This window comes from Ruditapes philippinarum, unplaced genomic scaffold (assembly GCF_026571515.1).
Source record: "Ruditapes philippinarum isolate M1 unplaced genomic scaffold, ASM2657151v2 ctg2706_1_1_1_1, whole genome shotgun sequence".
Lineage (NCBI taxonomy): Eukaryota > Metazoa > Mollusca > Bivalvia > Venerida > Veneridae > Ruditapes > Ruditapes philippinarum.
Genome location: NW_026855930.1, coordinates 25,099 through 37,281, shown reverse-complemented (window position 1 = coordinate 37,281; position 12,183 = coordinate 25,099). Strand labels below are relative to the sequence as shown.

The window sequence follows — 12,183 nt, the reverse complement described above, 5'->3', positions numbered from 1 at the left end:
TCGCTTACCAACTCTATTACAAGTAGAGAAACTGATAGCGACCAGCATGGATCCTGATCAGACTGCACGGTGAACTTTAAAGGTACATTAAAGGTACACCTGGTGGCAAGTTGGGTGGGGCTTTGGATGCTTAAATAAAATAAAACATTTCTTTTTATTAATTATTGGGTATTTGTCATTTAATCATAGAAGAAAACAACAATCAAATAGAACAAGAGCCACCAGCGGTGCAAGAATTTCGACATGACAAACATTTATTTTTTTTGTAGGTTAAAAAAAGATAGAACTCATGTTGCAGATTCATTGGAGAAAATGTTACAACATATACTTTTTAGCAGTTGAAACTCAATGAAATACATGTCCATTATACAAATTAAAGGGGAAGAGATTTCATTAAATAAATAATTACAAGAAATTGATACATACAGCTATACATGGTGTTTCCATTACTAAAATCCAACAAAACAACATGATATTTCTTAACTTGAATATTTCATATTTAACTTGGTTGGGGTTTGAAGTCTCATCAACACTTTAATAAGGTCATATGGTGACTTCTCAGCTTTACTGGTGGATAAAGATTTTGGACAGAAGCCCTCTAGTGCATTATTTCAGGCACGAGCAAGTACTCAAGTTCAAACACTGACGTTCCATAAGCTACCTGGATAGCTTCCTTACACAAAATGATAAATGAATAATATAAGACCATTACTGTATGATTATGCAAACTAGAGGGGTCAAAGGTTAAAAGATACACTTACAAGCAGCTGTAGCAGACGGCAACGTTGAGATTTTTGTTGTCGTACTGCTGATCACAGTCGTACCAGTGGATGATATAGCTGAAGAGGTTGTACTAGATGTCAATGATGTTGCATTTATTGTCGCTTTAGACGCACTCGACACACTATCAAACTGAAAACAGAACATTTCACATTATAACTGAATACCTTCTATAAACACTCATTCCTTATTTTACAACTGTATAATAAAACCCCTGGAATCCTGTACAGGCTGTACATGTGCAATTCTGAAACTAATTGTCAACATTTTAACTGTGTTATAGGGTTAACACCGTTTGCCACTATTCCGTAATTTAACGTCGCTCAGGGCATGTATGGTAGTGCTTTTTTTTAGAAAATCAAGTCTGTAGGTTTCAGTTGTAATGTTTCTAAATGATAGTGTAAACGTCTCTCCAAATATAGAAACAATTTTATTACAACTTAGAGCAATAATGTGACAAAGAGTATCTAAACAAATTAAGCATCTACAAGGTTTGTCAACTCCTATGATATTTACCTGGTTCACTAATCTTATGAATAATTCATTTCAGGTAACAACAAGAACCGGTTGAACCGGGTGATGCTCCCCGAGAAGGTTCTGGACACAGGAAAGTATAAAAAAAAATGAACAAAGGGCAATAACTCCAAAATTAGACCAGGCTTTGTTTAGCTTCTTGAAGCGTTGCAGTTCTATCCAATTACATCTAGCTACCTACAAAGTTTCATGTTGATATCTCTAATAGTTTTAAAGTAATGTCCAGGACAAAAGTCAAAAAGTAAAAATAAACAAAGGGCAATTACTTCAAAATAAGGCAAGGCAGAGTAATGATTCTTAAGCACTGCACTTCCACCCAATGAGACCTATCTATCTACCTAGTTTCATGTTAATATCTCTTATAATTTTAGAGTAATGTCCCAGACAAAGTTCAAAGTGTCAAAATGAACAAAGGGCAATAACTCCAAAAGTAGGCAAGACAGTGTTACAGTTCTTGTGCACTGCAAACTTACTCAATGAGATCTATCTACCTACAAAGTTTCATGTTGATATCTCTTATACATTAAGAAATATGTCCCGGACAAAGTTCAAAGTGTAAAAATAAACAGAGGGGGGTAATTCAAAAATTAGGCAAGGCAGAGTTAAGGTTCTTGTTCACTGCACACCTACTCAATGAGATCTATCTACCTACAAAGTTTCATGTTGATACCTCTTATACTTTTAGAGTTATGTCCCGGACAAAGTTCAAAGTGTAAAATAAACAAAGGGGGATAATTCAAAAATTAGACAAGGCAGAGTTACGGTTCTTGTGCACTGCACACCTACTCAATGAGATCTATCTACCTACAAAGTTTCATGTTGATACCTCTTATACTTTTAGAGTTATGTCCCGGACAAAGTTCAAAGTGTAAAAATAAACAAAGGGGAATAATTCAAAAATTAGGCAAGGCAGAGTTACGGTTCTTGTGCACTGCACACCTACTTAATGAGATCTATCTACCTACAAAGTTTCATGTTGATACCTCTTGTTGTTTCAAAGTTATGTCCTGGACAAGAAAAGGGGACGGACGGACGGACGGAGGTGGCGACTATATGCTCCCCCGAAATTTTTTCGGGGAGCATAAAAAAGCAATGGAAAGGTAAACAAGAGAAGAGGGCCATGATGGCCCTGAGGTCGCTCACCTGTATATAGCCCCCCCCCACACACACACACCCATAAGATGATGTTTCATGCTAAACATCTAAGCTCTAGCTCATTGGGCTTTCTAAAAGATTTTTTTAAGTTTTTACTATAAACATATAGTTAAAAACAATGACACCCCTGGGGCGGGGCCAGTTTTGACCCCAGGGCTTTTATTTGAACAAACTTTGTAGACACTTACTAGAAGATGTTTCATGCTTAATATCTAAACTCTAACTATTTGGGTTTTTTCAAAGAAGATTTTAAGTTTTTGCTATACACATCTAAGGAAAATCAATGAACCCCTGGGCGGGGCCAATTTTGACCCCAGGGCTTTTATTTGAACAAACTTTGTAGACACTCACTAAAAGATGTTTCATGCTTAATATCAAAACTCTAGCTATTTGGGTTTTTTCAAAGAAGATTTCTTTAAGTTTTTGCTATACACATATAAGGAAAATCAATGACCCCCGGGGCGGGCCAATTTTGACCCCAGGGCTTTTATTTGAACAAACTTGGTTGACACCTATTAGAACATGTTTGATGCTAAATATCTTAGCTCTAGCTCTTTGAGTTCTTTAAAAGAAGATTTTTTAAGTTTTTACTATATAGGGAAAATCAATGACCCCCTGGGGCGGGCCAATTTTGACCCAAGGTCTTTTATTTGAACAAACTTGGTACACCCATGAGAAGATGTTTCATGCTAAAGATCTAAGCTCAAGCTCAATGGGTTTTTTAAAAGAAGATTTTTTAAAGTTTTAACTATACACATATAGTTAAAAACAATGACACCCCTGGGGCGGGGCCAGTTTTGACCCAAGGGCTTTTATTTGAACAAACTTTGTAGACACTTACTAGAAGATGTTTCATGCTTCATATCTAAACTCTAGCTTTTTGGGTTTTTTCAAAGAAGATTTTAAGTTTTTGCTATAAACATATAAAGAAAATCAATGACCCCCGGGGAGGGGCCAATTTTGACCCCAGGGCTTTTATTTGAACAAACTTGGTAGACACCTATTAGAACATGTTTGATGCTAAATATCTAAGCCATAGCTCTTTGAGTTCTTTAAAAGAAGATTTTTTAAGTTTTTACTATATGCATATAGGGAAAATCAATGACCCCTCTTGGTAGACACTGATAAGAAGATGTTTCATGCTTAATATCCTCGCTCTAGCTCTTTGGGTTCTTTAAGAGAAGATTTTTTTAAGTTTTTACTATAGGCATATAGGGAAAATCAATGAACCCTGGGGCAGGGCCAATTTTGACCCCAGGGCTTTTATTTGAACAAACTTGGTAGACACTTATTAGAACATGTTTCATGCTAAATATCTTAGCTCTAACTCTTTTGGTTCTTTAACCCATTACTTCATGAGCATTTTGTGAAAAATGGCTGTTTTCATTGAAAAGTCTCCCGTTACAAGTTCAAATTGCTATAATACTATAAAAACTGCTTCAACACTAATCAAACTTGGCACAAATGTTGACTGGACCATTGCCCTTGCAACAACATGATCAGGCTTAAATTTTCTGTTACCATGGCAACGAGGGGACATCTCAAAATTGCCAAAAATCACTATTTTGCGTTGATTTTTTCCATCAAAATTGATTTCAAAGTGCTGCAACTTCTCAATGGATTGAGATAGAGTCAAATGCTTTTCAACGTTGGTTACATGTTACCTTATGATCAATCTGGGGTCATTTACAGCCTCTCACAAGTCCAAAATTTTCTTGGCGATGACGGGGACTCCGCCGCCCTTCAAACCCCCCCCCAAACAGAAGGGGGCACATCCCCCTTCTGGCAACCCCCTGATGTATCTTTTGGTTGGGGGGCCGCGCCGAAAAAGAGGTCACTTTTTTTAACAACATTTCTCAAACAAAAACAAGTGTTTGGGGCCTGAATAAGGCATTTTTCATCATTTGAGACAACAAAAAGGGGGGGGGGTGAAAAAGGCGTTAAAAGGCGTGTATATGAAGTAATGGGTTAACAGAAAATGATGAAAAATACTTGAAATTACCCTAAATCACGTTTTTTCATGTTTAAACATGGCCTGTCATATAAATTTGAAGAAAAATTGTTGTTTTGTAGATTTTTTTATTTTTTTCATTAACCCATTACTTCATGAGCATTTTGTGAAAAATGGCTGTTTTCATTGAAAAGTCTCCCGTTACAAGTTCAAATTGCTATAATACTATAAAAACTGCTTCAACACTAATCAAACTTGGCACAAATGTTGACTGGACCATTGCCCTTGCAACAACATGATCAGGCTTAAATTTTCTGTTACCATGGCAACGAGGGGACATCTCAAAATTGCCAAAAATCACTATTTTGCGTTGATTTTTTCCATCAAAATTGATTTCAAAGTGCTGCAACTTCTCAATGGATTGAGATAGAGTCAAATGCTTTTCAACGTTGGTTACATGTTACCTTATGATCAATCTGGGGTCATTTACAGCCTCTCACAAGTCCAAAATTTTCTTGGCGATGAGGGGGACTCCGCCCCCCTTCAAACCCCCCCAAACAGAAGGGGGCACATCCCCCTTCTGGCAACCCCCTGATGTATCTTTTGGTTGGGGGGCCGCGCCGAAAAAGAGGTCACTTTTTTTAACAACATTTCTCAAACAAAAACAAGTGTTTGGGGCCTAAAGAAGGCATTTTTCATCATTTGAGACAACAAAAAAAGGGGGGGGGGGGGTGAAAAAGGCGTTAAAAGGCGTGTATATGAAGTAATGGGTTAACAGAAAATGATGAAAATACTTGAAATTGCCCTAAATCGCGTTTTTTCATGTTTAAACATGGCCTGTCATATAAATTTGAAGAAAAATTGTTGTTTTGTAGATTTTTTTATTTTTTTCATTAACCCATTACTTCATGAGCATTTTGTGAAAAATGGCTGTTTTCATTGAAAAGTCTCCCGTTACAAGTTCAAATTGCTATAATACTATAAAAACTGCTTCAACACTAATCAAACTTGGCACAAATGTTGACTGGACCATTGCCCTTGCAACAACATGATCAGGCTTAAATTTTCTGTTACCATGGCAACGAGGGGACATCTCAAAATTGCCAAAAATCACTATTTTGCGTTGATTTTTTCCATCAAAATTGATTTCAAAGTGCTGCAACTTCGCAATGGATTGAGATAGAGTCAAATGCTTTTCAACGTTGGTTACATGTTACCTTATGATCAATCTGGGGTCATTTACAGCCTCTCACAAGTCCAAAATTTTCTTGGCGATGAGGGGGACTCCGCCCCCCTTCAAACCCCCCCCCAAACAGAAGGGGGCACATGCCCCTTCTGGCAACCCCCTGATGTATCTTTTGGTTGGGGGGCCGCGCCGAAAAAGAGGTCACTTTTTTTAACAACATTTCTCAAACAAAAACAAGTGTTTGGGGCCTAAATAAGGCATTTTTCATCATTTGAGACAACAAAAAAAGGGGGGGTGAAAAAGGCGTTAAAAGGCGTGTATATGAAGTAATGGGTTAAAAGAAGATTTTTTTAGTTTTTACTTTATGCATATAGGGAAAAATCAATGACCCCCTGGGGCGGGCCAATTTTGACCCCAGGGCTTTTATTTGAACAAACTTGGTAGACACCCATTAGAACATGTTTGATGCTCAATATCTTAGCCATAGCTCTTTGAGTTCTTTAAAAGAAGATCCCTGGGCTTTTATTTGAACAATCTTGGTAGACACTTATTAGAAGATGTTTCATGCTTAATATCTTAGGTCAAGCTCTTTGGGTTCTTTTAAAGAAGATTTTTTAAAAGTTTTTACTATATGCATATAGAAAAAATCAATGACCCCCCGGGGCGGGGCCAATTTTGACCCCAGGGCTTTTATTTGAACAAACTTGGTAGACACCTATTAGAACATGTTTTCATGCTAAATATCTTAGCTCTAGCTCTTTCGGTTCTTTAAAAGAAGATTTTTTATGTTTTTAACTATATGCATATAGGGAAAATCAATTTTTTGACCCCAGGGCTTTTATTTGAACAAACTTGGTAGACACTCACTAGAAGATTTTTCATGCCAAATATCTTAGCTCTAGCTCTTTGGGTTCTTTAAAAGAAGATTTTTAAATTTTTTACTATATGCATATAGGGAAAATCAAATGACACCCTGGGGTGGGGCCAATTTTGACCCCAGGGCTTTTATTTGAACAAATTTGGTAGACACTCACTAGAAGATGTTTTCATGCCAAATATCTAAGCTCTAGCTCTTAGGGTTGTTTAAAAGAAGATATTTAAAGATTTTTTCTTTCGGTTGCCATGGCAACCAGAGTTCTGCATGGAATTAAATTTCTTTGAACAATTTTTTAAGGTGACCACCAAAAGGAACATTCCTGTGAAGTTTGGATGAAATTGGCTCAGTGGTTTTATGAGGAGATGTCATTTAAAGCAAAAGTTTTACGGACGGACGACAGACGGACGACGCCGGAACGAAAAGCGATCACAAAAGCTCATCCTGTCACTTTGTGACATGTGAACTAAAAAAGCCTCAGTTGCCCCGTTGGTGCATTATTTTAAGCACAAAAGGTCACCCAAGTAGAAACAATTTACATTCCATAAGCTAGCTAAATAGCTTTCTTGCATGAAAGAATCCATGGTCCCTTAAAAAGGCCAGAGAAAATTCACACATTTAGCAATGATGACAAATAATTGAAAGCCAGCAATTTAGCCATTTCTGATTCTTATTCCTCACCTGGAGGCATGTAGGCTGTAGCTTTAACCCTTATTTAGCTAAATATCTTAGGCTATCCTTAACAAAAATGTATGTTTGCAGTAACTCGACCAACTCAAAAAATTTGCCCCTACTCAAATTTTTTTTCATGATCTGGATAAAAAAAATTTTTTTTGGTCTCAGAAAAATTATGCCTTGTGCTTTGTTTTCGTTCTTTTAAAGGTTAATAGAAGAAAATAAATGTAAGTTCTTTATTAAATTAGAATTCAATGATCCATTTATTAATTGTTACCAGATTATCAAAGCATATATTGTTCTTCCAAGTACAGTTCAATAAAGAAAAACTAGAAGTGTGTCATCATGCCACGGATGCCCCCGCATGCAGCCAAAATTTCAGATGTTATAATATTTAGTTCCAATTTGTTTGCACAAAATTATTGTTTTCATTTTAAGTTCAAAGCCCTTAAAACTTTTCAATGTTAACACAAACCATTTTCATACAATGTTCAAGGCACTGAAATTATTCAGTCTCAACCTTTTGAAAATAGCATATTTCATATTTGTAGCCAAAATAATGGCTACATACATTTCCACAAAAGTATGAGTGCTGAAAGTTCAAAATTATTCCAACATTCAAGAAAGATAAGTTTGTCCAATATCATTGAACCACGACCAAATTCAAAACTTACACTGCTTATTCCTAAGATGTATCTATATTATTTTCAAAGTGAAAGGGACATAACTCTGCCAAAAAAATCATCGAACCATGACCAAATTCCAACTTGACCTGCCCATTCCTTTGACATATCCATATGTCAAATTTGAGTTGAAATATGTAACACTGTTGGGTAGATAATGAACAGAAAACTGTAAATTTCATATTAATTTCAAAGTGAAAGGGGCATTACTCTGCCAAAAATCATTGAACAATGAACAAATTCGAACTGGGGCCTGGGCATTCCAAAAACATATCCATCTGTCAAATTTGAGTTGAATGTGTTGTACTGTTGGGGAGATAATAAACAGAAACTGAAAATTTCACATTATTTTCAAAGTAAAAGGGGCATAATCTGCCAAAAATCATCGAAACCATGACCAAATTTGAACTTGACCTGTATTTTCTGATGACATATCCATATGTCAAATTTGAGTTGAATGTGTTGTACCGTTGGGGAGATAATGAACAGAAACTGAAAATTTCAGATTATTTTCAAAGTAAAAGGGGCATAATCTGCCAAAAATCATCGAACCATGACCAAATTCGAACTTGACCTGTATTTTCTGATGACATATCCATATGTCAAATTTGAGTTGAATGTGTTGCCCTTGGGCAGATAATGAATGAAACTGAAAATTTCATATTATTTTCAAAGTAAAAGGGGCTTAACTCTGCAAAAAATCATCGAACCATGACCAAATTCGAACTTGACCTGTATTTTCTCATGACATATCCATATGTCAAATTTGATTTGAATATGTGCAACCGTTACTAAGATAATGAACGGAAAACTGATGATGACGGAATGATGGAATGACGGAACAGGATAACACTATATGCCCCGGCCATTACATGGCGGGGGCATAAAAAAACAACCTACCTACCCACCTTGAAAATTCTGGGTTGGGTTACTGCAAACAAAATTTTTTTAAGGATGGCCTTAGTCATTCTTACATGGACTTGTCCATCTTTTAGACTGGACAAAACCATTGATTAACCAATGGAAAATTTTGATACAAGTACTGATTAAATAGCAGACAGTTCAGACAATGAATGGTTCCAGGCTGTCAGCAGACTTAGGGTAAAAAATCCATAAAAGACCATAATACTGCCAAAAATGGTTCAAATGAGAAAATTCCAATAATATCTGCCAAGGCACTTGACTAAACTTATTCTATGAATGTTTAGTTGAAATCCCTCGTGATATGTAGCAAGTTACACTCACATGAAATTGTTTATGCCCAAGTGTCCATAGCGAGATAATTCTGCTAAAAATTTAGACTAAAATATAAACAAAGGAAGACAACGATTAATTTTTTTAATGATACTGAAATTTAAACAATGGGAGATAGGAACTGAACAATTTTACCTCTTCTGTTCCCTGTATTTGTGACTTCATGAAGGTAATTCATGTAAATTCTTCACATGGTAAGTGTCATATTCGCCCAGTCTACATTCTAAATTTCCATTTTTGTTCCTGAAATTATAAAACAATTAACTGTTAAAAGTTCGGTAATTTCTTCATATATATTCCAACATCTTATAATCTATAGAAACATGATTTTTTTTACTAGTTGTGAGTATAAAGATAATATTAGTGACACTATGCACATGAAATAAGAATAATATCATAACAGGGCCGGCAAAATCTCAGAAAATTGTACTTGTCCACGGACAAGTAACCTAAGAAATTTACTTGTCCGTACTCAATGTTCACTTGTCCGTATTTATATTTAATATTTACTGCAAATGTCAATAAAGAAGAGCAATATGTGACAAGCTCAGCGATTTTTGGCCCAAATGGGTATCTGGGCGAAAATGAGTTTTGACCAGTTTCAGGTAGAACAGTATCTGCTTAATTGCTGGAGAACCAATATTTTTTGAAAATTTCTGTTATTCAAGGAAATATTGTGATTTTCCTAACATCACCATAACAACGAAATATGTAGTTTTGAGTTGAAATTTATTGAAACATCTACACAAGTAGATGCCATACTAATGCATGACAAAATAATAAACAATAATAAAATTCATCCCAGTATGAAGTATATGAATAGTTGATATAAGAATTACGAAAAAAAAATTCCAAACTGGTTGCCATGGCAACAAAAAAAAAAACTGTAAAAACATTTAATACAACATTATTGCATGTAACATGAATTTTTTATTCCAAAGTAATAAAAATAATAATAAACATGTTTGCAACTATTAAGGAATTAAAAAAAAAAAAAACAGTGAAAGCTTATGATTTTATCTACAAATGCTTAATTTAACAAATTCGGAAGTAAATAATGACATTCTAGAATGCCCAGAACGGCAATCATTTTTCCAATTCTAAGCTATATAGCACTTTAGCATTCACTCAACTACTTAAAACATATATCTAACATGTTAGCAATGCAACCTATACACATAATGCAGGACAAAAAAATCAGTCATAATATGATCACAAAATATAAAATATTGGTTGCCATGGTAACAAAAATATCGAAATTTTCTCTAAAACTTCACCATAATGGTATTTTGTGTGTCCGTTTCACCCCCCAAATCATCAAATCAATGACCAAAATTTCCTTAGTCCATTGAGAAAATGAAAAAGTAATGCTCAACCTTGCTTTTTTACCTACAGATGCCAAAATTAACATCTTCCAAAGTAAATAATGCCATTCTAGAAAGCCCAGAAATTCAGTAATTTTTCCAACTCTAAGCTATATAGCATTTAAGCATTCACTCAACTACTAAAACATATATCTAACATGTTAGCAATGCAACCTATACACATAATGCAAGACAAAAATTCAGTCATAATATGATCACAAAAATATAAAATATTGGTTGCCATGGTAACAAAAATATCGAAATTTTCTCTAAAACTTCACCATAATGGTATATTGTGTGTGTGTTTCACCCTTAAATCATTAAATCAATGATCAAATTTCCTCAGTCCATTGAGAAAATGAAAAAGTAATGCTCAACCTTGCTTTTTTACCTACAGATGCCAAAATTAACATCTTCCAAAGTAAATAATGCCATTCTAGAAAGCACAGAAATTCAGTCATTTTTCAATTCTAAGCTATATAGCATTTTAGCATTCACTCAACTCCTAAATCATATATCTAACATGTTAGCAATACAACCTATACACATAATGCAAGACAAAAATTTAGTCATAATATGATCACAAAAATGTAAAATATTGGTTGCCATGGTAACAAAAATAACGAAATTTTCTCTAAAAACTTCACCATAACTGGTATTTTGTGTGTGTGTTTCACCCTTAAATCATTAAATCAATGATCAATATTTCCTCAGTCCATTGAGAAAATGAAAAAAGTAATGCTCAACCTTGCTTTTTAACTACAAAGGTTCCAAATTGAAATTATTCTCTCAGTCCAATAAAAAATTGATGAAAAGGAATAGCATGACTTCGCTTTTAAAATTTACACTCATTCCATATCCTTTTGTTAAACATGTGATAAACTTCCTATCATGCACAGGACTGGAAGTAAAGCCCTGCCAAACTATGTTTTCCATACAGTTTTGTAAAATTATATTAATGTTCATTGTTCATGAAATTATTGCATCTTCTCACTTCTCAGTGTTATATAAATACAGGATATTTCAAGTTTCTTCTATAAATACAGGATTCATTTTCATTGACTGGTATGAAAATAAATATTTCACGAGTGGCAGATGAGAGATAAATAACATACTCGTAAAAAATAAACAAAGATCCTCTACTTCTCAAACTTTACTTTTTTGCACGGCCTTGCCACATTTGGCAGAGGACATGCAAACTCACTATTGCGACACAGTGGGCTAATTTCTTCATACAGGTACCACTATCTTAGAAATTTCACATATGTTTCTGTAATAGTCTCTCTGTGTTTTCACATTTTTCACATGTTCATAATAACAAGAAAGGAGCATTTCCTTCTCCTCTTCTGAGAGATTTCCACCATGTGAAATTTTATACACATGTTTCTGGCATTTCAGACACAAATCAGTGGAGGGTTTCATAATCATTATATTTGGACACTGGTTTCCAACCCAGATTCTCTTAAAAGTGGACCCAAAACTGATTTTTTTGTAAGAAACCTTTCATTGTCAGAGTCAAATGCGGTACAGTACAACTGGTATATATCAAGCTTTAGTTTGTCACTTGGCAGAAGCACATTTTTTTCACTTCTGTAATTTGGCATTCTACCTGGGTAAAGGTAATCCATATTGACTTCCATATGTGACAATAAAATGCTTTACAGCTTGAGTTGTTCTAAGGTAACCGCGCATTATGTGGTACCATGCCTTTTATTGCCATGTGTTCT

At 34.9% G+C, this 12,183-nt stretch overlaps 1 long non-coding RNA gene across 1 annotated transcript; it reads right to left on the bottom strand.

Moving 5' to 3' along the window:
- Positions 1 to 85: 85 nt before the first annotated feature.
- Positions 86 to 9,441, bottom strand: LOC132744886 (uncharacterized). Its single transcript, XR_009627761.1, has 3 exons — positions 9,228 to 9,441; positions 762 to 912; positions 86 to 129 (listed from the first exon to the last, which is right to left on the bottom strand). It is a non-coding gene; the product is annotated as an uncharacterized LOC132744886 (long non-coding RNA).
- Positions 9,442 to 12,183: the final 2,742 nt, after the last annotated feature.